This window comes from Coturnix japonica, chromosome 5, assembly GCF_054131305.1.
Source record: "Coturnix japonica strain WE chromosome 5, WE-NBRP24, whole genome shotgun sequence".
Lineage (NCBI taxonomy): Eukaryota > Metazoa > Chordata > Aves > Galliformes > Phasianidae > Coturnix > Coturnix japonica.
This window is the reverse complement of record NC_140667.1, coordinates 22,147,672-22,175,144: the sequence shown is the minus strand read 5'-3', so window position 1 is coordinate 22,175,144 and position 27,473 is coordinate 22,147,672. Positions and strand designations below refer to the sequence as shown.

Here is a 27,473-nt window from a genome sequence, read left to right as displayed (position 1 = left end):
TACTGCATCAAGATGCACAATGTCATGCTGGTGAATGTGCTGCTCTCATAACACCTCATTTTTCTTTCCATCTCAACTTATTCTGAAAGTGTGTGGCTCACTGTTCCCTTTCTTTTCCTTTGTCCTTAACGTGTGGCAAAGGTAACACAAAAGAGAGGTGGCTGGTTATTGCTAATGCATTTGAAGGCATGACCATTAAAAAGAGGGGTTATTCTGGAACACATCATGGTTTTACTTGCTGTTTGCACAGGCGGCTAATGATCACCCTAATAGCTTCTATCTCTGAAGTCATAATAAGCTTACAAATGAACCTATTCAGCACGTATTAAAAAGCAAGAGATATTAAAAAGCTCCTTTGATTACAGCCTTTATGGAACACGGTATGCGTTTATAGAGGAGGTGCTGGGTGCTCACTTGCCTGACAGAGCTGAGTGCCACATCAGAGCCATCACGTCTGCTGCACCCATGCAGACGTTGGGGAATGTGGCCACCCAGGCCTGGTCCATGCACCCCAGCACTTCTGGGGATTAGGGAATCAAAGGAGCCTAACCCAACCTCTTTTGCAGACACCTGACATGATGAGCAGTCAGTGCATGTCCCTGGGCAGCTAGTGGGACCTCTTGACAGCCCACTCTGGTTACGAGGCATCTGTCTGAACCGGCAGTAAGCTAGGCAGGACATCTATCTCTTTGAAAGGCGAAGGCCTTGTGGCTTACAGTAATCCATTTTGATTGCCTTCTTTCTTTAAAATCAATCATTTTTCTCCACTGCATTGTGGCTTTGCTTTCCTAAGGTGAGGGTAACAGGGAGCTTGTTTCTTTTGTCACCTGTAATGCTTTCTCCACTATAACCTTATCCTTAATACTTAACTGCTCAGAGCCTGATCTAAATCCCACTCACATTGCTGACAGACTTAAAAATTCCATCAGGAAAAGAATAAAAAGAATTTTTCAGGTGGGAAAAACATAGTAAAATCTGAGAGTTCATATTATGGTTCTGGGTCAAATATTGCACATTTGCAAAAAAGTTAGAAGAGCACACCTTTATTTTCCCTTTGGGAAAAGAACACTGCATACAATATATACGCGTTCCCAAAATACCCTTAATCCCTGAGCACAGTGTATCTGCAGGGAGCTTAAGTAGAGAGATGTGGGGAGTGAGTCCTTTGGCACACGAGAAGTGCAGCCTGAGTGCTGAGAGAGTGGATGCAGGGCTTCCCGACAGCCTGCACGGTGGGGCAGATTTCAGCCGTGCTAAGTATCACATCAGCTCTTAGAGAGCTCATCCTCTAAGTAAGCACTTCTGTGTTGCCTGAAAGACAAGACCTCTGTGTGGAACAGACCTTTTCTGCATCTCCAGGAGACTGGCTGGGGTTAAGGCAGGTCAGGTGATGAAATACAGATAGCTTTGTGTTGATACTACCCACGGTGCCTATTAGGAAAGCCTTAATTGTAAGAAAACATTTCTCAGCAAGGATATTTAATACAGTGCCAAAAAGTCTCCCCAGGCAGGCTTTGTTTTAAGGTTTGTGAGCTCTGGGGAGAAAGGATTGTATCTCTTGTATTGAAGTGGTTCAGGGCCAGCACGGTTTTAGCTCCATTGTAATCAGAATAACACACAAAGGCAGCAGAGGAAACTTCTCTACCAGAACCATTTGCAAGATGTTGGGAATAGCCTGGGGCAAAACCTGAAGCACCATCAATCATCCCTATATGTAAGAACTGGCGTGCACTGACAGGGTGTCATAAGGACTCATTCAAAAATGAAACAGCAAATTTAAACGTGGAAATACTCAGGATGCTGATGAGTTTTCTTTTACTCAGCCTTTGTTAATATTTCACCTGTCAGGAGTAAGTAACTGAAGACATAAAATTTCCTCTAACCCAAATCAGGGGGCTGGATTAATTCCAAATGTACCAGTGAATGATGAAGGCAGGATCTGAAACGCCAACCATGAAGAAGCTCACATGGTCTCCCAACAACACAAAATCCATTCTGTGACTGGGCAGCAGAGCGCCTTGCCATTCACACCCAAAGAAGCAAGAACAGAGTTGGATCTGGTCCAGCAATTCCTATTTTTACAAAGACTAGATAATCTTTTCAAGGAGAACAATGAACAGAACATATCGACAAAATCAGATCTCCTGCAAGGGGTAGGTCTCTGTCAACTAACCTCCATGTCAATTAGGATTGGTCTGAATTCTGTCTGCAAAATCACACCAGCTTTCGGTGGCTGAAGCTGACTATATTCCACCTCAGCTGTGCCTCTTTCTCTTGATCAGCATGACATTTGAAAGCAATGCTGCCTTCCAGCCAAAACCAATATATTTTTCAAAGCATCACTGGTATGTTTGGAGGGCAAAAAGCCAAAGCAGCCCAAGTTTAGGCTGAGACATAGGGAGCAGTAGATGTCCATGCAATGCCTAGCGTGGCCAATCAGGCACCTTGGGGCATGCTCCTGGTTAGCCTGATGCTGCTCTGAGCTCTGCACCCACAAGTCTAGAGCAATACAGCATTTAATGGCCTCCTCACCCATCACTGATGTCAGCATGGGGAGAGGAATCTTTCTGAAAATATTGTGGAGTTTTGCTGCATTTAGAGATAAATTATGACAAATATCAAAGCATGACTTGTGGTCACTATCTCACATCTGATGATACATGAACCACTTTGTGTCATTAATATCACTTCAGCATTGTGTGCTTTACACATTACATTGTGAGAGCCCCTTATGAAGCCCTGTGACTGCCTTCCTTTTACATGCGGGTAGGAGATCCAGAAAGCCCCTTTGCCTTTGTTCCTAGTACTCAGCAAGTGCTCCATGCAGCTTCTGCAGCTCGCTGCTCTAGTGTTCTTTTTTTTTTTTTTTTTTTTTTTATTTCCTAACTTTACCTCTCTTCTGCAAATACACTGCTTGACACAGGTATCTGCACTATATATCGGATACCACATTTTTGCTTGTCATCTGATTTTTACATGAAAGCTAGCAAATTCAGCCATCGTGACTTTGCTCAGAATCATCCAAAAATCTCTGAGCCGAAAAGTATGAACGAAAGAATAAAAGTGGATGCCAAGCAAGCCCACATTTAAGCACTTCACATATTCTGTATGGAAACATCAGCTCCTGAAATTCGGTCTTTGGTGGGATGACATCTCTTTAATAATAACATCTTATTTTTCCACTATCACTGGGCAAAATAGCTCAAGTTTCTCAGCTAATACTTATCCGCCACTTTTCCTGTTATCTTGGAGGATTAGAAGTGAGTAATGCTCCAAAGCATTTTGGGGGAATAGCCAGATATCCTCCTAGCAAAGTCAGAGGTGACCAGATAACTACGGAAGCTATCAGTACAGACTGGGGGGGATTCATTCCTCTAAGTTAGTGTAATACTGCTAAAGCCTGTACCAAACACCTGGAACAATGACTTTACCACCACTTAATCTTAATCGTTGGCTCAGTGATTCCAAATTTAGTCCCTTCAGCTGGACTAGTGCTTGGGCGACAGATTTTTTTTTAAAACAAATTAATTAGAGGGCAGGATATTTTTCTAATGTCAGATCTCATTCGGGAAAAAAATGACCACATTGGTGGATACAGCATCAGCAATTAACCAACAAAACAAACTGATTTCAATTAGGATGTCAGCTGTGCAATGGTTTGGCCAAGGTCTCTGCCTCTAGTGGTATTATACATTTGCAGGAATCATAGACGAGATAAGGAGGAATTTGCTTCACACATCCCTTATTTATTTTGAAGAAATAGAATGCAGGATTCAGTTCATGAGGTTGGTTTTAAGCACCACTTGTGGTTACTACCTTAGTTTTGTTTGGAGACCTCCATTTTACAGCCTAGATGTAGCAGCTTATAAAAACAAAGGAATTTGCCTGGAGCAAAGTGTCTTTAACCTCAGTGTGTTTGAGTTATCTTTGTTCAGACCCTGTTTCACTTTTCCAATCCCACAACCAGACTGTGGTCTGATCAATCAGCTTCCCCTCCAAAGGAAGCCACATTTTTCTAGTTGAAATACATATGTAAGAAGGTATGTCATGACTACGTGTTCCCTTTCCAGGATCTTACTGCAACTAAAGGCTTAGTGAGTGTTTTAATAGAATCTTTAAAATATGGGGGCATTTGCCTTTTGAAAGATGATGTACAATTTTTGTTAAAAGATCTAAATGTAGATACACCAGAAAAAAAATTGTCCTTTCCCATAAGCTAGGATAAGCCATGACACAGTAGGGGATTTTGATGCTCTAACTACACAGGAAGAGCTAAATTAGCAACCCTGCATAGCGTAGGACAAAGTTTCTTAGCATCTGCCCTCTTCAAACAATGTACAGTTTGAGCTCTCAAACCAACGCAGCTTACTCCAAATCACAGCAGAAAATACAATCAAAAGCCTTTTGCTCCTGCCTGTTTAAACTTGGGCACTTTTAGCCATTTAAAAAATACACCCACGAACAAAAAAAGGAAGAGAAAAAAAGGCCCACTTAGATCTGACCTGCGAAAGCATTACTTTACACATTAAATTAGACATCTACCATTAATTACAAAGCTTAACAGATTCCTCAGCCGCCACAAAATAGAATATGCACTTGTAATGACAACTGAAAAAACTACATGAAAACATCAACCATTAACAGGATATACTTTAAAAAAATGGCTAAATCATGACTTACCAATTTTCCTCGAGTTCATTCTGAAGGTAAAATGCAAACAGAGGCCAACTTCACATCAAGTCGAAAGGTCAAGCACTCTGCCAGGTTCTCACCAGCCCCTAGGCAGCCTGTTCCTCCACAGTGCCAGCTGTTAGAACCCCAGGCAGCAATGAGCTCTTCCAGAAATGGGCAAATCCAAGACCTAAGCCAAGTTCTTATACTTGGGATTGCTGCACAGAAAGAAGCACCTGCAAAACTGGATGCATTTTGCAGCCTTAACTCTTCGCTGGCAGAGGTTTCCAAAATACCAAAGACAGCTAACGAGTAAGTGCAAGCAAGAAGAAAGTCTTCTTGTCCTTCCAGCTTCAAGTAATACCTCTGCGAAGAGAACCTTACAGACCTTGAGTATTACATGACCTACACAAGAGCTGAGGCCTTGAGCTCCTTCTCATAAGATGTTCTAAACAAAGCTGAGTCCCACCAGCTCCTCTGACTACCAGCAAAAGGGACAGCAGAGTATCTGCTAAGGAAGTCTGACTCTGAGAATATGCACTATAGATGGGGAAGAGGTAGTATAATCACATTAGTAATTGGAACTGAAGGCACTGCCACATCATTGTTTGCTCCTTAATTTAACAAAAAAAAAAAAAAAAGTGAAACATGGCTATAATTGGTGGGGGGGAAAAAGGTGAAACCGTTCTGTTTTTGCATAAGTCTGACTGTAATTACAGAAGGCTGGCACATGTAAGGGGGAGCTACTGAATATTTAACCTTTGAAATGAAAGCTTGGTTGTCTCTTGTCCGTTAACATCCACATGTATCTTCCATTAACTCTAATTAGGGTTAACAGGATGTTCACATAAGTACCTCCATAATTTACGCTAATTGTAGTGAGGAATAAACACTGATGGGAGACAAAATGCCAAGTTTCTTCTGCAGGGTTAAGCACCCAGAGCCTGGATGTCTCTCATTTCCATCTTCTCCCGTAAAGGCCCCTGAAACAACCGCACACATCGCAGACAGACTGACACACTGAGTCTTGCAGCAGGAGACACACAGAGTCATGGGTAACAGCAGACACTGTTATTTATATGAAAAGGAAACGTGGACACACAAAGCCTGATACATACTACACTGACTCACTTCCAGATGCTTGCTGCTGTTACAGGCCTCATGGTAACACAAGACCAGTGCAGACTGACACTTCCCCTCTCCCTCTGAGATGTCCAGGCAGCACAGAGGAGCAACTTTCTTCTCTGTCACATATTAAGATAAGTCACCTTCAATTAACAAACTGAAGAGCAAATAAGATTATCACAACAACCTCAATTACCCTTACTATTGCCATTACACAACCCCTATTTGATAGGCTATACAATATTCCTAGATCAGACATTAGCAAACCATTAAAACTGTAAATGAGAAAAAGCAAAATCATCTGCCATCATCAGAACAGCAACAATCATGCACTTTCTGCAGTGCTCCTGGCTGAAGCCCTCAGCAGCTCATTTCAAAGCATTAGCAGTCTCCTCTCTCATCCCATCATAAACTGAGAATTTCCATCAGATCTGTGAGATTCTGAAGCAGAATAGAGTTGTTAGCTGTCTTTAGTTGAGCAAGTATTTACAAAGCCTCTGGGAGCCTGAGGAATGCTCTGCTGTTTCCCTCACAAGCTGCAGATATTATTAGTAGAAACCTTGCAGTGCTGAAGCCTTACTGTGGGGATTTTGCAGGGGGCAAGAAGCATCAGGAGTTGTGGGGAGATTCCATGCAGAAGCCACACAGGAGGAAGAAACAGGATACAGTCCTGCTGGTGCTCAGTGCTGGGGCTAGAGCTGGAACTGTGGAAAATCTGACTCACCCATCCATACCCTCCCCGTGCCCCAGTGCTAACAATCCTCCGTCCTCAAATGCTTTGGGACAGCTCCAGCCACAAAATGCATGTGGGCAGGAGTCCCACTGAAATTAGTAGGTGCTTTGTCTAAAGGACAAGGAAAAAAAATAAATCAATTAGTGTATTTGTCAGCTAACCAACACCAACTCATATTGCATTTCTGAAGAGACACGTCCCCCAGGACTCACATCAGAAGTGGACATGTTTTGGCTTTGTTACATAAAAACAACTGCTTTCCTTGCTTTACTCGCTGCCCTGGGGAATTAGTGACTCAGGCAGGATGCTGAGCACTCAGTGGGATTTATTTTCCAGCATGTTGAGGTCTTTTTTAATCGGGTATGCTGTCTTATTAATGCAGCTCCATTCAGACTAAGATTTTCAATAAATCTTCCTGCCTTCTCATTTTACCGTCACAGTTTTTCAGATGAGCTTGGGGGATTACTGCTCAGGAAAGCAAGGAATAGAAAACACAGAAGGCGGAGACTCAAGGTATGCCCACTGCCTGTGAAGGTGACAGAGCCAGCTGTGTTTCTAAGGCACCAAGCCCTGTGCCATTCCCTTCTCAGCTCCTTTAATCCAAAGGGAGCATCACTCAGCCCCAGGCTGTGCCCTTCCCATACAGGCACTGCTTTTTGTGGCACTTTGCCCCATACTACTTCCTCTCCCAGGTCCATACTCCAGCAGACATTTCTGAAGACAAATCTGTGTGTGTAGTGGTTAAGCAGACACCTCACTGCAGAGTGTCACAGCCCCACAGCTTTGTGACGGACCAAAGTACCTGCAGGAAAAAGCCCTGCCCTTTCCCTTGGCCAGGGTTGTTCACAAGAAACACTGTTCTGTATCCAAGCAGCTACACTCAGAAGAGAAAAACAGAATATTCTTGCTGGGGAGGTATGGGGCCAGCAAACATTTTAGCTGTGCTCTTAAGTGCAGAGACCATTTCTTCCTAAACAAAGGCTTGCTTTTTTAAATGCATTTTGAGTGCTCAGATACAGTATTTTTTACAACCAACCAAAGCAGTGGAAAAAAAATTTAAAAGCAATGGAACTAAAACCAACCAGGACTGTACCACCTCTCCACTCTGGCTCATTTGAAAACACACAATGAAATAGAAAACACAGTCGATTAAAAGTAACACTTGTAAAATTACTTACACTTTAAGATCAGTATCATAAAGTAGCAGGTTTAAAATAAGGCAAAATGCTAAGCAGCGAGTTGCAAGACATTTTTATAAGCACTGGAACGAAAGACCAATAAGTGTTCACAAAAACCTGAGTTAATTGAAACTTCTGGCTACTTTGTATTTTAACTGGATGGCTGGCACAGCTTCAGCTCCTTGCCAACAGGCTGACAGAGATATTGGAAGAGAGAGCAGGAGAGAATCAGCCAGCTGCAATGAGCAGTCAGTATATAAGGGGCTTGTTTATCTTTTCTCCATTATTACTCAATTTAGTGAAGATACTCTCCATGAAGCCAGTTAATATTCTCCAGGGTCCTGTGAAACACAAAACTATATTGGCAATACAGGTAGTACAAAAAAGATAGAAATAATTCGCTCTCACTAGGTATTTTTTCCCCTTTTCCCTGAGCAGAAACAGGAATGATAGAAAAATTGTATGATAACTTAATCAGAAACTCAAAACATGTGTTCCACAGTATATTTCATAGTTTCTTGACATCTCTTTGTCTTTTTGTCAATCTACTGCCCAGCTCACCTTCACAGCTCTTCTGTTCTATTTAGCTCTAAAGAGACAGCCTTCCCTTATGAAGTGTATGGAAATGGGATTTGTCACAGTGAAGGCTTATGCTTATCTAGGGATGCAATCCGATTTTGTACAGGTTAGGAAATGTGCTTGGAACATGTGGGTGTGTTGGGAACTTATGGAAAAAAAGAGCATATAAAAGAACTAAGCAGATAGATGTTACTATCTTGCATGGAGCACTGCAACTGGACACTGGGAGATACACTCCAATGCAGTCACTAAAACCAGCTGCAGACTTGCTGGTATAGCAGAAACAGCAGAAAGCTTCTGCAGGGAGCATGGACCCCACCTAACTTCTCAGGAATTCACATCAGGCAGATGACATGACTTTTTGCCCTGCCAGATCTACCAGTCCCCATATAGCTCAGCCCTGCTGCAATGGAGCAAGCACGGGGCACTGTGTTTGGGCACTCCTCCTGCAGACCAGCTTCAGCCTCAACTGCAGGGAAGGCACCAGTGCCACTGCCAGCCCAGGCTGGCATTGCTTAAGGACCAGAACTAGCCACAGAAATCAACTGCACCCAGAACTCTCACACACACACACACACACACACACACAGATCTCTTTCCAAAATAAAATTAAACACAGTTATAATCATCTTAACCGTAGCAGATACTTCAGCTTCAGTGGGCAATAAATCAGACATGTCGTTTCCAGCAACTCATCACTGGGGTTGCTTGCTACATGGCCAAAATAAATAAAGAGGCTTTTTTCCTGGTGATGCTAAGAGCCAAGATTTCTTGTGTTGGCTCTTCTCTTAACAAGCACTCCTGTAAATTACAATTGCATTCAAATTTTGCATTCAGTTCCTAATTATTTCTATCTAATTACCGAGTTGCTAGTGGGTTTGGTTCTCATACACTGATATACACAGTCTTATGTATTTAAAGAATTGAATTTAGGTTACCCAACTCCAAATGTACATATTCAAAGTCTCCACTACATTAACTCACCATTGTCGCAGAAACCACACTGAAGGCATCCAAGACCTTCTGGTTTCCAAGCATATTGTCTCAAAAGAACAACAACAAAAAGCAGTAATTGGCAAAAGAAGCTTCTGCAATGTCATGAAAAAGGAGCCAAACACTCTGAGGCCATGCCCATGTTCAGCTGCAACATCCCATCCCTTCAATATCACTCAGAAGGATAAGAGAACATTTTCAATAAAGCCACAGAGAATGAAGGTTTATACGTCTTTGATGGCCTACAGCTGGAAGGAAAGACAGCAGTTAAAAGTCCACTAATCTCGTACCATTTCTCTTTCATTAGGTTCAGTTTGGAATTTTGGATAATGCTGAATCAAGAAAGAGAGGTTAATTGTTTAACCTTACAAAAACAATCATGCCTCTTCTGGCGCCGCCTTTTTGCCTGCTTCACGTTTTTAGTTTCCCAAAGGATCTGAAGCTCAACAGACTGATAAATTCTTTAGTGAATACTGTACCCGTGGAATTGCTACATAAAATGAGACAAGATTTCAAGTTTTCTACAGCCCCTGGATCTACCTGTTGTATGTGATCTGGAAAAAAACCAACACCCTCTATATGTTTGAAATAAAATTTGAAACCATGTACTTTATCTCCATTCAGTGTTTTAATATTGCATATGTCCAATTCAATCACCATCACGCCACTTTTTACAGGTTGGCTAGGAAAAGACAATGTATGGGATGTTGTATGGGATAGCTAACACTGATTTTCACTCTCTCAAACAGCTCTTTTAATGAGAGTTTGTTGCAGTTCCATGACAGTTTATCCTTGTGTATATTGTGAGCTATACTTTTTCCCATACAGAGGTTCTTAAGTAGTGATAATTCCTCTCACTCCCAGTAATGCCCACCACAAGGTACTTTCCCAACATTCAGCTCAGTCTTGTCACTCACACAGGTCTGTGTGTGTGTGGGGGGGGGAGGGGGGTTAAGAATTTCATCTTTGCCCAGTCAGTGCCTTTTCAAGTTCCTCCATGCTAATGTGGTTCCCCAAAACCTCAGAATCCCAGAACGTTACTCCAACCTTCATTTCAGCAGGAAATGAGTACACATCCACTCCTCTCATTCACTCATTCATTCCAGAAATCATGCAACCCTACTGCCTCCCGCCTACATGAAACAAAAGGAAACACAAAAACACATCACAGACAGAAAGTAACAGGGAAGGAAAAGGGATGTGCTTTTGTTTTAAGTAAAATTTCTATGGTGTAAATTGCTTAATGTAAGAGTCTTAGATGTTAATACTAAAATCTGGCTAATACTTAGTATTTTATTGATACGCTTAGCTTGCATGTACTTTGTTTTATCAACACAAAAGAACTGATAAAACACCAACAAATCCATTTGTCAAGACAGGAGGAATTCATCGATCTGAAAAGAAAGCCCCATACCAGTTTACAGCAATCTTATAGCCAACTCTGCCTTCAGTAGGAGCAGGAAAGAGGCTTGCACCTTCTGCTTCAAACAGATACTAAGCTTCTGTGAATAGTGTAATTTGCTGACAATCAGTGGCTTTGTGTCCGTATTTTCATTTATGCATGTATGTATATATGTATATTTCTACACACACAGAGCCTATGAATATGTAATGTTTCCCTCCCTTCCACTCAGAAAAGTCAAGGCAGAACAGATTGCAGCCTGCAGCCTGTTTTTTCAACAGCTGTGTCACAAGAAGTCTCCATGAGCTGTATCCTTCAAACCTCTGCCACTCTTCATACATACATAAATAGAAACACAAGGTGTGCATAACGCTGAAGTGTGATGGAAAGCACAGCAATAATAGCAGGGTGGCAAAATCCTAGGCTGCAGCAAGTAAGGATAAGCCCAAACACAGCAGCTGCAGAAACAAAGGAAAAAAGCTGCTTACCCTTAAAAGGTCTCACTTAAGCAGGGAACTCCAGTAAAAAACCATCACCTTCACTGCCAACACTTACTGGGAGCCAATATCCACACCTTCCAGTCACTCAGGGGCAATGCATGCACCTGAGCTCCCCTGGGTTGACCCTGCCTTCCACCAGGTGCTCAATCACTGGTTCAAGCCACAACTTATCATTTCCACTATAGTGTTACAACATTAGAACAATGCACTTTATAATACTGCTGCAGTGGAAATAAGGTGTTCTCCTTTTTCAGCTACAAGGATGAGCCAGTCTTCACACAAGACAAACTTTGCTGAGCTCCATCTCCCAGAGAATACTGTGATATGTTTTAGAAACCCAACGTGGAAGCTACACGAGAGCCAACTCAGTGCCTACTAAGGTCATAAGAAAGGCTTACTATACAATCTATGGACTATGTACTATATAATCTATGTACTACACAACAACACACTGCTAACGATGAGCTTTCCAAATGCTCCATCGAGAAGCAAGGGGAAAGTTCCTGCTGCACAGTTGGCCCTATCTGAACACAGGAATAATGCATGATGAAGCCAGTTGCTGTCACCAAGCAGTGATGTGTATGAAGTGCAAAGAGCATTTCCATGTTTGAGAGGAAACACTTGACTTCAAATATTCAACAGTCACTTGTCTTTTTCGTTTTGTTCTCCCAGAGCCCAGCTAGATGGAAGGCAGCTCTCTGGCTCCGACACTGTATTGCCAGGCAGGCTACTTGTCAGTGGTTGTAGCATGAGCGACAGCAGGAGGCTCAGAACAAGTGTGTGAAATAAAACGCTTATTGAAGAGACAGCACAATGGCTGGCTTTCTAAGTGGCATGGGGCGCTTCACCCTGCGGGAGCCCTCACACCTCAGCACTGAGCAGCTGGCTTGCACTTTTCTCCTATCAATAATAACGATAAATAATAATAATGGCAGCAAATAAAAGGAAACCCTGAGCTGGCCAGCTGCACCAGGTGATTACTGCCCCTGTCTCCAGGGCTTAATTCCCTCCTCATCTCTCCAGGCTATGGGTAGTGATAAAGCTCTCTTAGCCCCTGCAGTGCCCCCAGACCTCAACAGTGAGAAGGATTCTTTTATACATCCTCATTTTAACAAATAAAGGCAGAGCATAAAGCAAGGACTCTATCTACCTTCTGAAAACAAAAGAACATTCCCTGGTTTCCCAGCATTGCTGACTGGGAAGGTGTCAGGGCCTGTCCTCCAGCTTAATTGTGACTTTCTCCTTTACTCCTCAGTACTGCGCAAGCTCTCACCTAGGTCTGTTTCCTGTTACAGTAACCTCCCAAATTTACCAGCCAGGAGACAGCACTCAGTTCCTGAACCTGTGCCTTCTCCAGGCAAAATCTACCTGAGAAAAAATGGGTATGGTCCTTCTTTGCTCCTTTGTGGGCATTAACAGGGAACATCAGAAGGGACTGGTTACAGGGCACATTATGCAGGTGCCCTTGAGTCAATTAACTCATAGTATGCAGCTCCCATTACTGCTGTGAAGTGCAGCTGTAGTGTCAGGAGGCCAAATCCTCTGCAAAACACAGTGTGTTCTGCCCATCCAATTACACCATCTCTAGAAACATTTGCTTGCAGAAGTGTCAGCCTATGTCTGGGTATTGTGTACTTCTGGCTTTTAATTAGTTTACCCACTGATTCACTCAGAGGGAAGGCAAAGTTGTCTTGATCTTTTATGTCAGCCAGTCATCCTACCAAAATTCCTTCATTCCTACACGTACAAAAACTGTCTTGAGTTACACAAATCTTTTTTATAGCCTTTCCCTTTACATGTCCTTATATTTTGGGGGGATGGGGTGGTGGTGGGGAAAGGAGTAGAAAAAAAAGCCCTTTGCAGAATCACCTCAGCAAAAGCACAACCACAAGCAGCTGTTTGCAGCAGAGCCTGGCTACGTCAAAGAATCAGGAGACACAGAAAGGAGGCAGAGGAAGGGTGGGAAATGTGATGGATCAGAGGTGTGGCACCCTTAAGAGCTGACAGGGAAGGTCCTTCCGGTGCTCCAAATGGTAGCTCACAGCAGCCAGGAGCACAGCTTTGTCCTGATCTAGGAAACCACTGAAACATTTGGAGTACATTCAGCAAACCCCAGCACCGCTGCCTTTTTCAGGACCTACAACTTCAAACACACATTTTAGTGCTGTAGAGACAAAGTCCTTAGCCCACTGTACGACAAAACTTCCCTGCCTGCATGATTCGAATCTCCGTGCAGAAATTAAAACCAAAATGGGTAGCACCGAGAGAACAAGACAGAGCAGCTCCAACAGGGAAGAAACACAGAGCGACACTGATTGATTATTCCCAAAGCACCTACCCCAGAAGCATTAACAAAGTACGTGCCTGGGACAGCAGCCTCGAGCACTGCATGGAAACATTTGCAGGCTCACTGAGCCCCCCTCCCGGCACCCGCAGACCTCCCTGCTTACTGAGCACTTTTCAAGCAGCTCTGCAGTGCACTACAGCCTGGGTCCCCACTAAAAACAACATTTCCTTCCCGTGTCTCCTCCCTTTTAAATCAAGCCCAAACCCCAAATCCAGCAGCACCTCCATTATGTATATAATGGTCTCCATCCAACATTCCTCAGCAATAGCATCACTTGGGATGGGAAGGGGAGAGCTGCTCCTCAAAGAAGGCATCGTGTGAGGGACATGAACAAGAGAGGCAGAATACAGGCAATGTCCTCTGGATGTCTCCAAATTGGCCCACCATGGATGCTGAGAGCAGTCAACTCAATGCCCAGCTACAGTCACTGGGACATGTTCAGAGGGAATTAGCAAAGAAAATAGTGCTTAGTAGGTGCACTCATGTTTTATTCCCTGGTTGCAGCTGGGAATGATCAGTAACTCAACAAAGCTGAATGGGGAAGAAGGACAAAAGAAAGCTGCGGCACACAGGTGACCTGCACCTGTGGGGACAACAGCAACCTCTGCAGCAGGAAAAGGAGCAGGAGGACAGCCCTAAGTGCCATGCTCCTGCCAAACAAACTCAAGCCCTTCCAGCAAGAAACCACAAGCATGCAAAAAAAAAAAAAACAAAACAAGAAAACAAGACCGTGCCAGTACCATCAGAAGGAATATGTCAGGATGATCAACAGAGTTTGTAGTTTTAGTGACAAAACCACAAAACAAAAAAGGAAACAAAAAAAAAAAAGAGGGGTGGGGGGTTGGGGGTTGGGGGGGTAGGGCTGGGAGGGAGGGGAAAAATGCTTCAGTTTGAACTGGGAAAACTTTTTTTCTGGAACAAAGCAACACAAAGACATTTCTTCACCCAACTGCCCAGTTTAGTTCAACCTGAGATGAAACTTTCTTCTTTAGAAAAACATTCCCTCACTTCTTGAAACAAAACCAAACTCTTCTTATAAAACATTTGGATCGTGTATGAACAGGAAAATGTGGTTTTGGTTTTTAAAAGTTGAAAAGAGTGGCTTGGACATTTCTAAAACAAAACTGTGCTCCTTAAAGAAAATCTGGAATCAAATATCTGAATGTTTACAAACTTATATATATATATAACCCTTTCACTGACCGAAACAATTCGCTTAATTTCAACTTGATTGCACAAAGATTTACAGCCTCCATGAAGATTTGGGGGGGGGGGGGGGGGAAGCTGCATAATTTCCTTCTTCCATAACAAAACAATCTAGTTCAGAGGTGTGAATCATAGGTCTGATACACACAGCTTATTTTCTGTTCTCCAAAGAAACGGATTGCCACACTTCTAATCAATTTCCATTACTCTTGATCAATAGAAAAAGCACTACTGAGTGTCCATAGGGGTTTATACTGCTATCCTGAAACATCTGAATTCTGGTTTAGATATAAGTTTTGCAAGTGACTCATTTCCAACCAGATCTGAATGTACTGAATGTTATCCACACTGGGGTCACACTAAGCTACTAGGAGAATCAGAGCTTTGATGTGCTGATCTTCAGGTGTTTCAAATGACCATAAACTGCACTCATGTAAATAGTAAAAATGTACACACTCTTCTGCCTACTGGCCTTTGGCAGAAGGAGATAGACGAGCAGAATGCCAACTCCTGGTTCTCATCAGTGCAGTAAGAGTTTGGTCTTAGTGCAGCTACCAGATAACATGCAAAATCGGAATACGGAAAGGGAAATGGATCAGCAAAAGCAGTTCTGGCAAGGGATTCCACTTTCCAGTAACATAATCCATACACTAAAGTCAACTCAGCTAACAAGCCAATAGCTCGTGATAAACATTTAGTTCCATCCTAAAAGCTGAATACTTAAGCATGGGAAAAAACGGACAAAGAGATTCTCTGTCTTCTCATTGACTAAATACTTACTGGAGAAATAGTTTTAAATTGAGAATATTACTTTAGCTTCCTTGAAATGTACTTTGCAGTCACAAAGATTATAAATGGCATGGATCAGTTTGAGGACTCCGTGACAAATTCTGCCCTGAAATATGTCATTTGTAGAGCACAAATTTGGGAATGCCCAAACCCCATAACTTGCCCTGCTGCAGAACTTGGGAAAATGAGTGGGGTCAGATAGCCACAAACTGCAATATCCTGTCATCAACGGTTGCCAGGGAAAGCTGCCAGAAGAGGCTCAAGATGACAATTACAGCACAGGCAGTTCCCAGGAGAACCATCCTCCTACCCTCCTGTGCTCAGCGGATGCTTTATGCCAAGCAGCAAGGAAGGACCAAGCCCATTACAGATCTTAGGTATTTTGACACTTCAAGCCAGTGTTCCAGCAAGTCTGAAAATTAACACCTAGTGAGTGCTGGAGGATGTGAAAATAAACCTTTCACAAATAATTTTTAAAAAGGAAGCTGATGTTGCTTAAACATAACTACTGTGGAACATATTAATTTTTGTATGTGCTACTGGGGGGTTGGTCCACTCCTAGAAGTGCTGTGCTGTGCTTTTTCAGGAAAGAAATAGCTGCAGACAGAGCTCAGTTTCGCTCAAGACCTCCATAGGCTGGGCACTAAAGCTAAAATACAGGCAAAGCACTGCCACTGTATGCCACTGTATCATCCAGCCACACAACGCCTGCATTTTATCTGTACCTTCCCGCTCCTGCCACATGCTCCTGAGAACCATCCAACTGTCCAGTACAAGTGTGCTCAAGTTTTTTCATATTCTTCAAGTTATTTTGAATAAGTCAGTTATTTTGCTTTCTTTTCTTTAAGTAGGAGATACAGACACTTTTAGAGGGCAGTTTATCATTATTTCTGGATTACTTCTGTTTTTTCACCCTTACCTACTCCTGTTTTGTCACAGAAAGGATTAGCAACAGAAAAAAGAATTAAAAAAAAAGAAGAAAAAGAAGAAGATAAACCCTCCAGAAAACAAACAAACAAAACAGCCAAGAAAACCAAGAAACTTCAGGTTTCTCTGAAAATGAATGCAAAGTTTCTGCACAAAATAAAATACCAGTTTCTGCACAAAATAAAATACCTTAATCACAAGTTTCTACAGCAGAAAACTTACCAGCTCTCTTCAAAAATTCATAGAATTGTTTAAGTTGGAAAATACCTCTAAGATCACCAAATCCAACCTCTTACCATCCCTGTAGAGATGAGAAAGAAAGGCAGACAGGAAACAAGCTGCTTCCGCCTGTCAGAATGCGAGGAGCAGGGCTAGGAAGTGTATGAACAACTGCCAAAACCCACCGCATCTCTGACAAGATAATATTATACGTACTACTGATTTTAATAGCACTTTTTACTGATCCCAGCTCTTATTCAAAAGCTAAAGGAAAAAAGCTTCCAATACATGCATATACACACCTCTTACGCATCTGCTCCCTGAGAAATCTCTGCAGACGGAAAATAATTCTACCTCTTAAACTAAGTCCCAGGTTTCACTTATTTCACAAATAAAAGCAGACGTCCTTATGGAGGTCTCAGCCTAAGAGACGTAGAGCCCAGCTCACTTTGCACAGTGCTGATGTCATCATTCCAGGGCTCAGCACAGAGCTGGAAGGCAGCTCTGCCTCCCTTCCCTGGCACATGAGCAAACACCATCATCCTTTGGCAAAGCACCTTGCCCATGATATGGTTGAGTTTGCAACAGTGAGGAGCATTCGTACCATGTCAACTCAAATGGCCAATGACAACCGTGTAAGTGCCAAAAATCATGAGCCAATTCAATGGTAATTTGAGAACTCAGAATACCATCCGCTGTCCATGATATCATATTCTTATATCACAGTGGGTAGTATTTAGGAGGCACCAAATCACATTTTGTGAAGAGAGTTTTCATGTGTTTTTATATGAGGGCATTCCCCTTCTGTATTGATGCAAACTCAAGCATCTCAGGAAGCTCTCACAATTTAGTACAAGGGCAATTTTTTCACAATAGAAGGTTATCTGGAAGACTTATTTTGCAGAGGGATGAGAGTAGCACAGCTTTTCCAAGCAATTCAAGTCACAGTCTGAAGAGAACTCACAGAAAATAACAACCTCCCAAATATGCTATCTCTCTCCTTTAGTCAATGCGGCCCCAATTTAAATGCCTTCTAAAAACTAAATATTTCAAAAAGTCCACATGTAATTTGCAGAAAATGGCAGTTTAAGTATTGTCTCAACATTTCAGAAAGGAAAAAATGGTTGATTTCCAATGCATACATAGTTCTTAATAGTACCAAACAACTAATATTCTGCAACAGAAAACATTAATAGAAAGTATTTTCCTTTCTCCTGTTGCAAACCCACTCCAGGACATTACTGTGGCAAACGAAACCCAAAATGCTGCTGCTTCTAAGAGGAAACATTCTTTTTTTCTGCTCCTCCTTGTTTTGTTTGTTTGCTTTTGTTTTTTAAGAAGTTTGCAAGATTACTGGTTGCTAAACAGATTTTTAACAGGTTCTTACAGTAAAATAGGCAGATTGTTACAAGATGAATCAATAGATTCTTAAAGGAAAGTCAGCTGATTTTATAGGGCATCCCAGGGAGTCAGAAGTGCTGGTAACCACAGGGAGCTGTGCTGAAGACTGTCTCCCAGCTACTCATACAAGAGGATGATCTTCAGACCCCATGAGTTTTGCACAGTTTTGTACACATGGTTCTGGAGTCTGCTGTTTTCCTTTAGATCAGAATTTTCAGCAAGAAAAAAAAAAGTAAAGCAACTGTAAAAAATCAATTTTTAGAAAGAATGCAGCATGATGCAATTCTCCTTATATGGTGACTGGTATCCCATGCGGGTCTCACACAATAGCCAGTCTGGCAGGAGGTGGAGTAAGAAGATGACTTGGGGGGGAGCTGGAAATCATATATATATATATCTATATATATCCCCTGCTGGTCCTCACCCTCCATTTCCTCTTGGATTTCTTTGTGACTGCACTGAAAGGGGTCAATAGCTCCCAGCTTGAGAAATGCAGCTTTTAAAAGGACTATCACCAGCATCTGTATTTAAAGAATGCTTTTTACTTCACAGCCCCCTAGCTAATGCAGTGCTTTTAAAAAGCGAGAAGCGAGATAAACTTGCAAGCAACAGAAAAAGGCAAGAGTGAAGGAGAAAGTGTAGCTTTTTGCCTTGGGTTTACTGACACTTCCGCAAGAATGAAGCTCACCAGGAAAAGGTGGGGCAGGGAATGTATGCAGCTATGGATCATTGCACCCTGCTTCAGTCACCACCTTCCCATCCGTTAAAGTATGTTAGAAAACCACATGAAGCAGCCAAACACCAAGCCTGAAAAGAATTTCAACCACTTAAAAATAATGGGCAAATTAGCACTGGACTCACAGAACACGTCAAAGCTTTGTAACTCAATCTTCAGTTTAAGAAATTCTGATCCAATAAATACAGGTGAACCAGTCAAATTTTAATAGGCTTAATTAACTTATCTCAATAATGAAATGCAGAACTAGTGGATATGCTTGTACTGAGGCTTTCTATTTAAAGAAATAGTCCAGAAAGGGTACGGCACATTAGAGTCAGGGATTTACGGGAAGGGAGGAGGAACAGGATTGTAACTTCTCCCTTAATACCAGTGGATAAGGCCGTGTGGAATGCTGGCCTGGCTCTTCATGACCCCTGCTTCACATTGCATTCTTAGTCAGACACCCATCAACAACTACACTGCAATAGCTTCCAGTCTGATCGTGTGCTTTAATACACTTTTGGAATGGATGAATCCAAGCATCAGTCTGTACAGATCAGCTGGTGCTGGAGCCTCCCTGTGTGAACAGGTCCAAACCCCAGCCATGTGCTTGAGAAGCTGAGTGACAGTTCTTGCTGCTAGAACACTTCCAAATCTAGGGAGCGAAACGGGTGAAATGTCACAGAAGAAAGCTCAGCTTCTTGATGAGTGGCAACACAGGCTAAATAAAACCAGCTATGGTTTTCATCTCCAATTTATTTGGCTTTATATTTAACTGGTTATTTCACTAAAAACTTTCTGCTAGCAGCAGCTCACAGTTTTTATTCAAGTCCTAAAATTCACAGTTGAAAAGGTGCACTGGTTCCTCCATCACCACTGACACATCAATCAATCAATCAATCAATCAATTCATACAGATCCCACCAGTTTGTTCAGGACAGAAATCAAAAGCAAGGCTGGAGAATGCTCCAGAAATACAGACTCAAATCGGCTCATGCAGCATATGAGACCGCATTTAATTTTAGCTTCCAATCATACTGTTTTTTCTCACAGGCATTCAAATACATTAGTCCATGCCTTATCAGATCCTGAATTACGACTGTAGAAAAGCTCCTATGAGTCTGAGAATTCTAGTTCAAAGACGTTTATGAGGCTGTAATGAGTACTGACAGATAAGCCACACTCTTGCATGCACGCTCGCTACCGATGTCTGGTTTAACACAATACAGCCCTAAGCCTTCATAATACAGCATAGGAAACAGAATCCTCCCATTGCCTACTACTAATTGCATCTGCAGTGGTCAGAGGTTGAAAGAGAAGTAAGCAGATTAATTCTATTAGACTGTGGAACAGTATCCCAAAGGGACAAGGGAAAATCCCATCATTTAAAACAGGACTGGTAGGCATTGCTGGGAACAGTGTTTCATACTAGTAGGGGATTAAGGGTTTGGACTAAAGAGCTTCATCTTTTCTAGATCTGGTTTCCATGAGTCATCGCAGTCAGAATTACAGGGCTTTTCTGTTTGGTTTTTCTTTTCACTTTTGGTTGACCTGAAACATCTTCCCTGGTCAAAAAGTAAACAGTTCATTTCATTTCTTACTTAACCACTTTCTTCCACATACATTTCTTTCTTCCTTTTCTTAAAAAGCTTTCTGTTTATATTAAGATAATGTTCAATATGAAGTTATTTTAGAACAAAAGGTCTAAGTTTTGCTTTATTAATAGCTTACACATATGTATGATTTTTCTTTTTTTTCAGTATACTCCTCCCACACTTTTGATCTATATTTATCTTATCCATACAAGCAGTCTTGCTCCTCTTGAAGTACAATTTTGATGAAAAGCATTTCCTGCTCTGTAAACACAATGTGAAGTTCCACCTCTACAGCTATGTCAGGCAGGGGTGACAGTGCCAAGTTAATGGAAAAACCCTCTGCTCAGCCCGCTGCAGCAAGCCCCAGACAAGGCAGAGCCCAGCAGAAGCACAGTCTGAGCAGCAGCAGCTCTGCCTCTTACCTGTGTGCTGCTCAGAGGGACAGGCTTCCAGGGAAGTGCTTGGTCACCGGGATAAGTCAGGCCTTGCTAAACACACATCAGTCAGTCTCCTTGCTTCAGGTCCCCAGTACAGTGATCTGGGCTGCTCAACCTGTCAGAAACAGCAGTGACACACATAAGACTGGTACCTTGATAATGTGCCCAAGGAGGACTGTGACCTTGTCTTAGTCACTTCCTCCTATTCAGGTAAAGATCAACTCTTTTCTGCACACCTGCATGTGGTGTGGCAAAAACTCTGGCAACTCTGTAAGACAAATCTAACTTTTCATTCCACTTAGTGATGATAGAAAAGAGCTTTTACCAGAGAACAACAGGAAAATGAAAAAGAGGGCAAGGTGATGGAACAGAGAGGCCAGGAGTGTGGGTTAAATATACCAATGTAGCCAGGAGGAGAAGGGTTCGGTGGGAGATATTCAGGTGGTGACAGCAGTGAGCAAGCAAGAGAAGGTAAATCAGAGCCTGGAGAAAGGAAAGGAAGGCCAATGGGAAGAGAGGATGGCTAACAGCTGCCCTTGTCAGCCTTCCCCTTGCAGAAGTCAGACAGACCTGGGGCAGAGGTGGAGCCAGTGCTTAACAGAGCAATTTCTCTGTAAGCGCATCTCTCCAGAGAACAGCACTGAGCCTGCATCTCGTTCTCCCTGACAGCTCCAATTCAGATGTTAAGCTGGCGCCATGCAAACCCATTTCATAGCATTGCTCCTCTCCTCTCCATCCCCATGTAACTCGCTGCTTTGCTCTCATAACAAGAATCCTCTGGCACAGCCAGTCCCGACAACATCCCAAAGCTGTGCACATGCCCACCTGGAGCACAGGCTGCTCCACTGCACCACAGTGTTCAACAGTTCTCCCAAGGTGAAGGTGACAAGTTGGGGGCAAGGTCCCTTCTGCAAGCACTCCCTGCAGGACACTCAGGCAGGGCAGCAGCCAAAACTCCACATCACAGGTGCTCATTTTATATGTGATCTGAGCAGGGGAACGTCAAGCCAGTACTTGTGCGGTTGTTCGGGCCCACATCCCTAGTGAGCTCACACTTCTTCAGCTGTGCTTCACCATGCTATTCTGTTTGTTTACAAGCCTGTTCCCTGCTCTGTACAAACCAGCATTTCAAACACACTTGCACAAACCACATCCTGGCTTCTTAAAAGGGGAAGTGAAAGTATCTGAGAGATACAAGTGCTTGTGTGTAGAAAGCAGCACCAGGACAAAGAGGCAGCTGCCCCACAGAACCCTGCCCTGTTGAACTCGATCCTAGCCCTTTCAGACAGATGTTACTGGACAGCACCTCCAGCTTTCAGAGACAGACAGGGAAAAAAGAAAAGATTTGTTCAGTTTTGTAATGTGCTCTGAAACCATTAGACCCAAAGTGCCACAAGCAAGTGAACAAACTACTAAGAGACATCAGAAATGTCATTCAAAGACATTTTTAGTACCAGTTTTCCCTTTCTATTTATGGGGAGAACCATGTTGCCCTTGTAGGCAAAATCCATTCTTTCCCTATTACTATTACAGCTGATGTACCACTGTGATCAAGAGCAGAGGGATCTAATACATTTAGGGCTGCTAACATTGCATTTTGTCTTGTGTGCATACATGCTCAGATGAGAGATTTCAATCATCTCTCTTCAAGGTACATTAGAAAACAGGAGATACTCTGGGTCACCTAAATCCTCTGCTCCAGTGGAGGATCGTGCCTTCCCTCTCTGCACGGCTATGACCCTATCTAATCTAATTTAGAGCATCTCAGGAAGAGGGAATATTCTCCTTTCTCTCAGTAGATCTCAAAAAAACCTGACAGAGTTGTCTTCAGGACTTGCCACTTGCGTAAATAGTTTGATTTTTGTTAATTAGTGTGATTCCTTTGCATCTCCCTACAGCAAAATGAACAGCATATGTGACAAGTGGATGAGGACAATAAAAAGTAGGAACTTTCTATAGGGTTGACAGAGAGGGACAGAGAACAGGACTGTAGCATCATGGGATCCAAAGCTTCCTTTAACCACATAGGTGAATTCTCAAAAGAGGAGTTAACCCCATAGATTACGGGTCATCTGGGATCAATACATTTTTAATATGAAAACAAAAATAAACAGAAGCTTACCCTGGCATTTCTCCTGATTAGCTGCCCTGCTTGTATATTCTCTCTAACCCCTGCTGGCTACTAGCAGAGATAAAGAGTCTGACTCAGCCCAGCAGCTCACATCCATCCCTCCCACAGCACTGCACTAAGGTGCACCCCTGGGGCTTTGGGCCCTGCCTTTTTAGTCTGATGGGTCATAAGGAGTCAATTGGAATGAATTGGGTTTTGTTTGTTTTTTTCCATCCAACCCTGATTCACAGCTTCTTCCCCCACTTTGGTGTTTGTTCACTTTAGGGCTCTGATGGTGATACATTTTTCAAATTACTTTTTTTACATCCCTGAATACTTCTGTAATCGTACACATCCCTGCAGAAAGCCACTTGATCAAGCATAAGGAACAAGAGTTTGCACTATCTCCTGACACAGAGATGGGAAGGAACACAGAAGCATTCATGTTTCACATTTTATAAATTGCAAGTAGCGCCAAAACAGATGTAAAACAAGCCAGCTCCTCATCCTATTTTATACCCACCACAACACAAATCTTTGTGCATTAAATGCAACTGAAAGGGAGCTGTGGAGCTGGCAATGACTTGACAGATGCTGAGACAAGCTGTAGCAGAAAGGAATATTACAGCCTGAAACAGCACATGTTAAAAAGGCATCTGTTTATTGTTTGATATCTGTATTTATTTACAAAGACAGCTTGCAGACATGCTGACAGGTTGGGGAGGTGCTGTAGGCTGGCATTTTGAACTCCCAGAAGGCGCTGGGAGAGCAGTTTGTCATTCTGGGGTCATGGCACAAGCTTGCACTTTAATGCAGAGAGGTGGTAGGAGAGTAGAGTGGGTCTTTGGGCCTCACTGCCTTTGATATAGATATGAGAAGTCCCTTAGAAGCAAATAGAGAAGGCTCCTTTTGCATTAAAACGAGAGCTTTCTTAGCAAGAAAGAAAATTAATTAAGTGGGTAAAATCCCACAGGTTGGAACAGCAGCCGAGGAATTATCATTCTATTAGGTTGGTAATGAGGACTAAAAAAACCTCACACAGACATTAACAGCTTTATATGTGCTCATTGGCATTCCAGATCAGATGCAAGGCTTGGCATTCCCAGAGCAGCAGATGCAGCTCCAGCTCCAGACCTCAGCTTGCCCTACTGAACAGCACCAACACAGAAGAACAGTAAACAGAGATGCATTTGCAGTACCACTGCCACAGTGGATGGCTGCCAGTAGGTACCTGTGGAGCCCACTGACACTCACACCGAGCTACTAACAGGTTAACTTCAGAAATGCATGAACTTCCCCGGCTACTAAGGTAAAGGAGTTCCTTTAGAAAAAGAAAAAAATAAATAAAAAAAGGTGTGTGGGGAGGGGTGAGAAGGGGGAAAGAAAAGAAAATGACTGGCCCTCTTTCCAAAAGTGTGCCTCCAGACACCTTTCTGCCTTCTAGAGACACGGGTGACACAAGAGTCCCAGGAGGCTGTGCCCAAAGAGTTTGCTGCCTAAAAAGACAAAAAGCAGGAAATATTAACATTTCCCATACTGCAGATGGCAAGCAGAAATGCAAAGAAGTGTTGGAGGAAACCAGGGGCAGAGCCCTGAGGGGAACATCTCCAGTCTTTAGCATGGAAATCACTGTTTCTTCCCGTCCTGTTCTCACATCTTTCTTCTTTCTCTGTAAGTTTTTGTTGTTGTTGTCATTATTATTATTGTTATTGGTTTGGGGTTTTTGTTTTTGTTGCAGATTCTAAAGTTCATCCCTAAAAAACAAGGCCCACAACCTGCTGACTTAATTCTCATTTCCAGAGGGTAAGTTTATGGATTCTGAAACAAATAAAGTCAACACATTCTCAGCAGTGCCCAAAAACTGCCCCAAAGAGGCAGATTTCCCCCTTGAAATGAACAGCAAATGCTGCTTTGTGCTGTTTCACATGTAGTACACCTAGTTGCAGGGTATTCAGCTGACCAAGTCAGATGAAACCATGCTAGCTCGTATACTTCTGAAGCAGGTGTTTTGTGTTTTACCTGTATGTCATTAATCAACACAGATGATACCCCTACCAGATGAGATAATTATTTTGCAATTACACTGAAATGAAAGCTACTGCTTGCAAAGGTTTCACTAATTACCCAGACTTACCAAAGGGTATGGATAACAGAGTATTTTCCCACCATTTTTGCCTCTCATTAATCCAAATGCCCTCTGTGCCCTAAACCTAATGTAAAGAGAAACCAATGGCACTTCCTGAGCAATAGAATTGAATAACCTACTGGAAGGAAGCTGGGTGTCTAACAAAAACATTTGCATTTCTATTCTTTTTACTTCTTTTAATAGGGATTTGAAGCATTTGTTGTACGTAAACATTGAGCTTGTTTGTCAGGTTACAGAAATAAGGCTTTTTGTCAGTTATTTCAGGTCCACCACCACTGCATCATCCTCACATAACTAAAGGGCTGACAGCTCTCTGGGATACTGCAGCACGGCACTTGTGCTGTCACACATGGGTTTGTAACTCCATTAGCTCTGGTAATTGAGCTGTTTTATATCAGTATTTTTCTAGGGCTCTCATCTGTCTCTCATACCTCTTCCCTCAGATCCACCTGAGCAGACACAGACACCTCTGTGCAGGATGTTCCCAGAATTATGAAAGCATCCAAGGGTGGAAAGAAAACAGGCGCTGGAGACGCCATACCCTGTGTATGTCTGCTACAAGCACTTTAAGCATGTGGCGGCAAAGATGTTCATTTAGAAAGGCTTGGATTGCTGCTGAGAGAATTAATATCATTTGTTCACTCCAAGAGAGAGACATGGGTCACTGGTTCCCACAGGTTTGTATATAATATAGGTGTGTGTGACTCTGGTGCTTCAAAAGATTTCTAAGTGAAAAAATAATAATAATATAGAACAGAGCACTCTGTAGAGCAGTATAGCTCTTCAATTATCTTTTGGAATGCATCATCGGTTCTGCATAGCTGAGTTCTCTGCTTTAACTTCTCCAGATCCCCTTCCTTTAAACAAACTCCAGATTCCCATCGCCCCCCAGAAATGCCTCTTGAGACCTGATTGTTTTTCTTCAAAGACATAATAATTTTAAAGGACTTAGCAATAGTATTTCAAGAGGAAAAAGCACACAAAACCCAATAATCAAATGGTAAAGGCCACGCAGAAAGCCATGGGCAGCTATGGAAAAGGATATGCAATGCAGTCCTATTATCCTCTTGAAATGAAGAGTAAAAGCTTGTGAAATTCCATTCCAGTGCCTGCAACTCAGCCTAAATCCTACTGACCACAGTAACAAAGCCATCATATCACATTTTGGCATTTTTATCGTGTCCCAGGCATCTAGCACAGGTCTCATAGCTTTCAACCCTTCGGGCTGATGAATCATGTGATCATGAAATCAAACTGACAAGCATAAAACGAGAAGGAAGACAATTTTTCAGGGAACAGAGGAAGCCTTCCTCTACACTTATAATGTGCTCCTTCACCACCAAACAGGCCGGGCCTCCTCCCCCACATGAACATCACACAGCACCCAGGTCTCTGCTGTCCTACACTGACTTCTTCACAGCACTTCAGGTTACCCTGCCTATGCTTTCATCCAAATAGACCACAGTAGAAGTTTACTCTGTGTTATAAGGAACACATAAGCCAGAGAAGACACTTAGCACACACGGAAGTATCGTTCAACTGCCCTTGTTAGAAATCACACTATCATTGAGGAATAGGCTTGTTCATGGGAGGAAACTGCAGTCAGTGAAGAGCTGGGCCCTAAAGAACTACGTATGGGGTTTTCAAGAGCGAAGAATCTAATGCCAGAATGTAAATATCCTTAACAGTATAAATCTTAAAGTTTAATCTGCCTGCATGAAAGAAAGGCAGCTATTCAGCACAAAACCACTGCAAGGAATGGAGAATACACAGAGTCAGTGGGACAAGCAGCAGCAAAGGAAAAACTCCATGATAATGGGGGGCAAAGAAAACAAAGAAACATCTATTCTGTTCTTCTTCTCTCAGAAAATACAAATAGAAAAATATATTTTAAGAGATTGGCTTTTCTTTTTACTCACTGATCCCTGAAAGAAAGGGAAAATTTCTCATCACCAGAGCAGACTTAATAGACATTTTCTGGAATACAATGTAAAAGCAGTCAAAGCTCTTAATAAAACTACTAGTATTAGTATTCACAGTTCCAACATGTGGTACAAGTACAGAGATGAGGCTTTTTTTTTTTTTTTTTTTCCACAGCTAAGCTTAAAGCCATTTTATACTGCACAGCAACATAAGAGTGCATCAGAAAGCACCAAGAAGGACCAAGAAGGTCTTTATTTCTGGCTGGTGTTTTCTCATGATAGTGCTCTTGAGGACTCTTACCTGCTTTCACTTCTAGAGCGCATTCCCTGTCTGCTAGTGTTTTTCAACACCTTCCCTTTCCCCCACTCCATCCCACTGTCGTTCTCTTCTGCCCTTTCATTCAAGAGCTTTAAGCAGCCACTAATCAAAACCAGGATGCATAATGGAAGTCATGAGCATGCATGACTTAGGGCA

General features: G+C 42.5%; 1 protein-coding gene across 12 annotated transcripts in view; it reads right to left on the bottom strand.

Annotated features, from left to right (window-relative positions):
• Positions 1-27,473, bottom strand: part of TSPAN18 (tetraspanin 18) — a 110,670-nt gene that overhangs the window by 30,182 nt on the left and 53,015 nt on the right. For 11 of the 12 annotated variants that reach the window (XM_085548688.1, XM_085548685.1, XM_085548687.1 and 8 more), the window contains one exon: positions 20,806-20,935. The exons of the other annotated variant lie outside the window; for it this stretch is intronic. The gene's annotated coding sequence lies outside the window, so the exon portion shown is untranslated. The remainder of the gene's footprint in view (positions 1-20,805; positions 20,936-27,473) is intronic. 12 annotated transcript variants of the gene reach the window in all.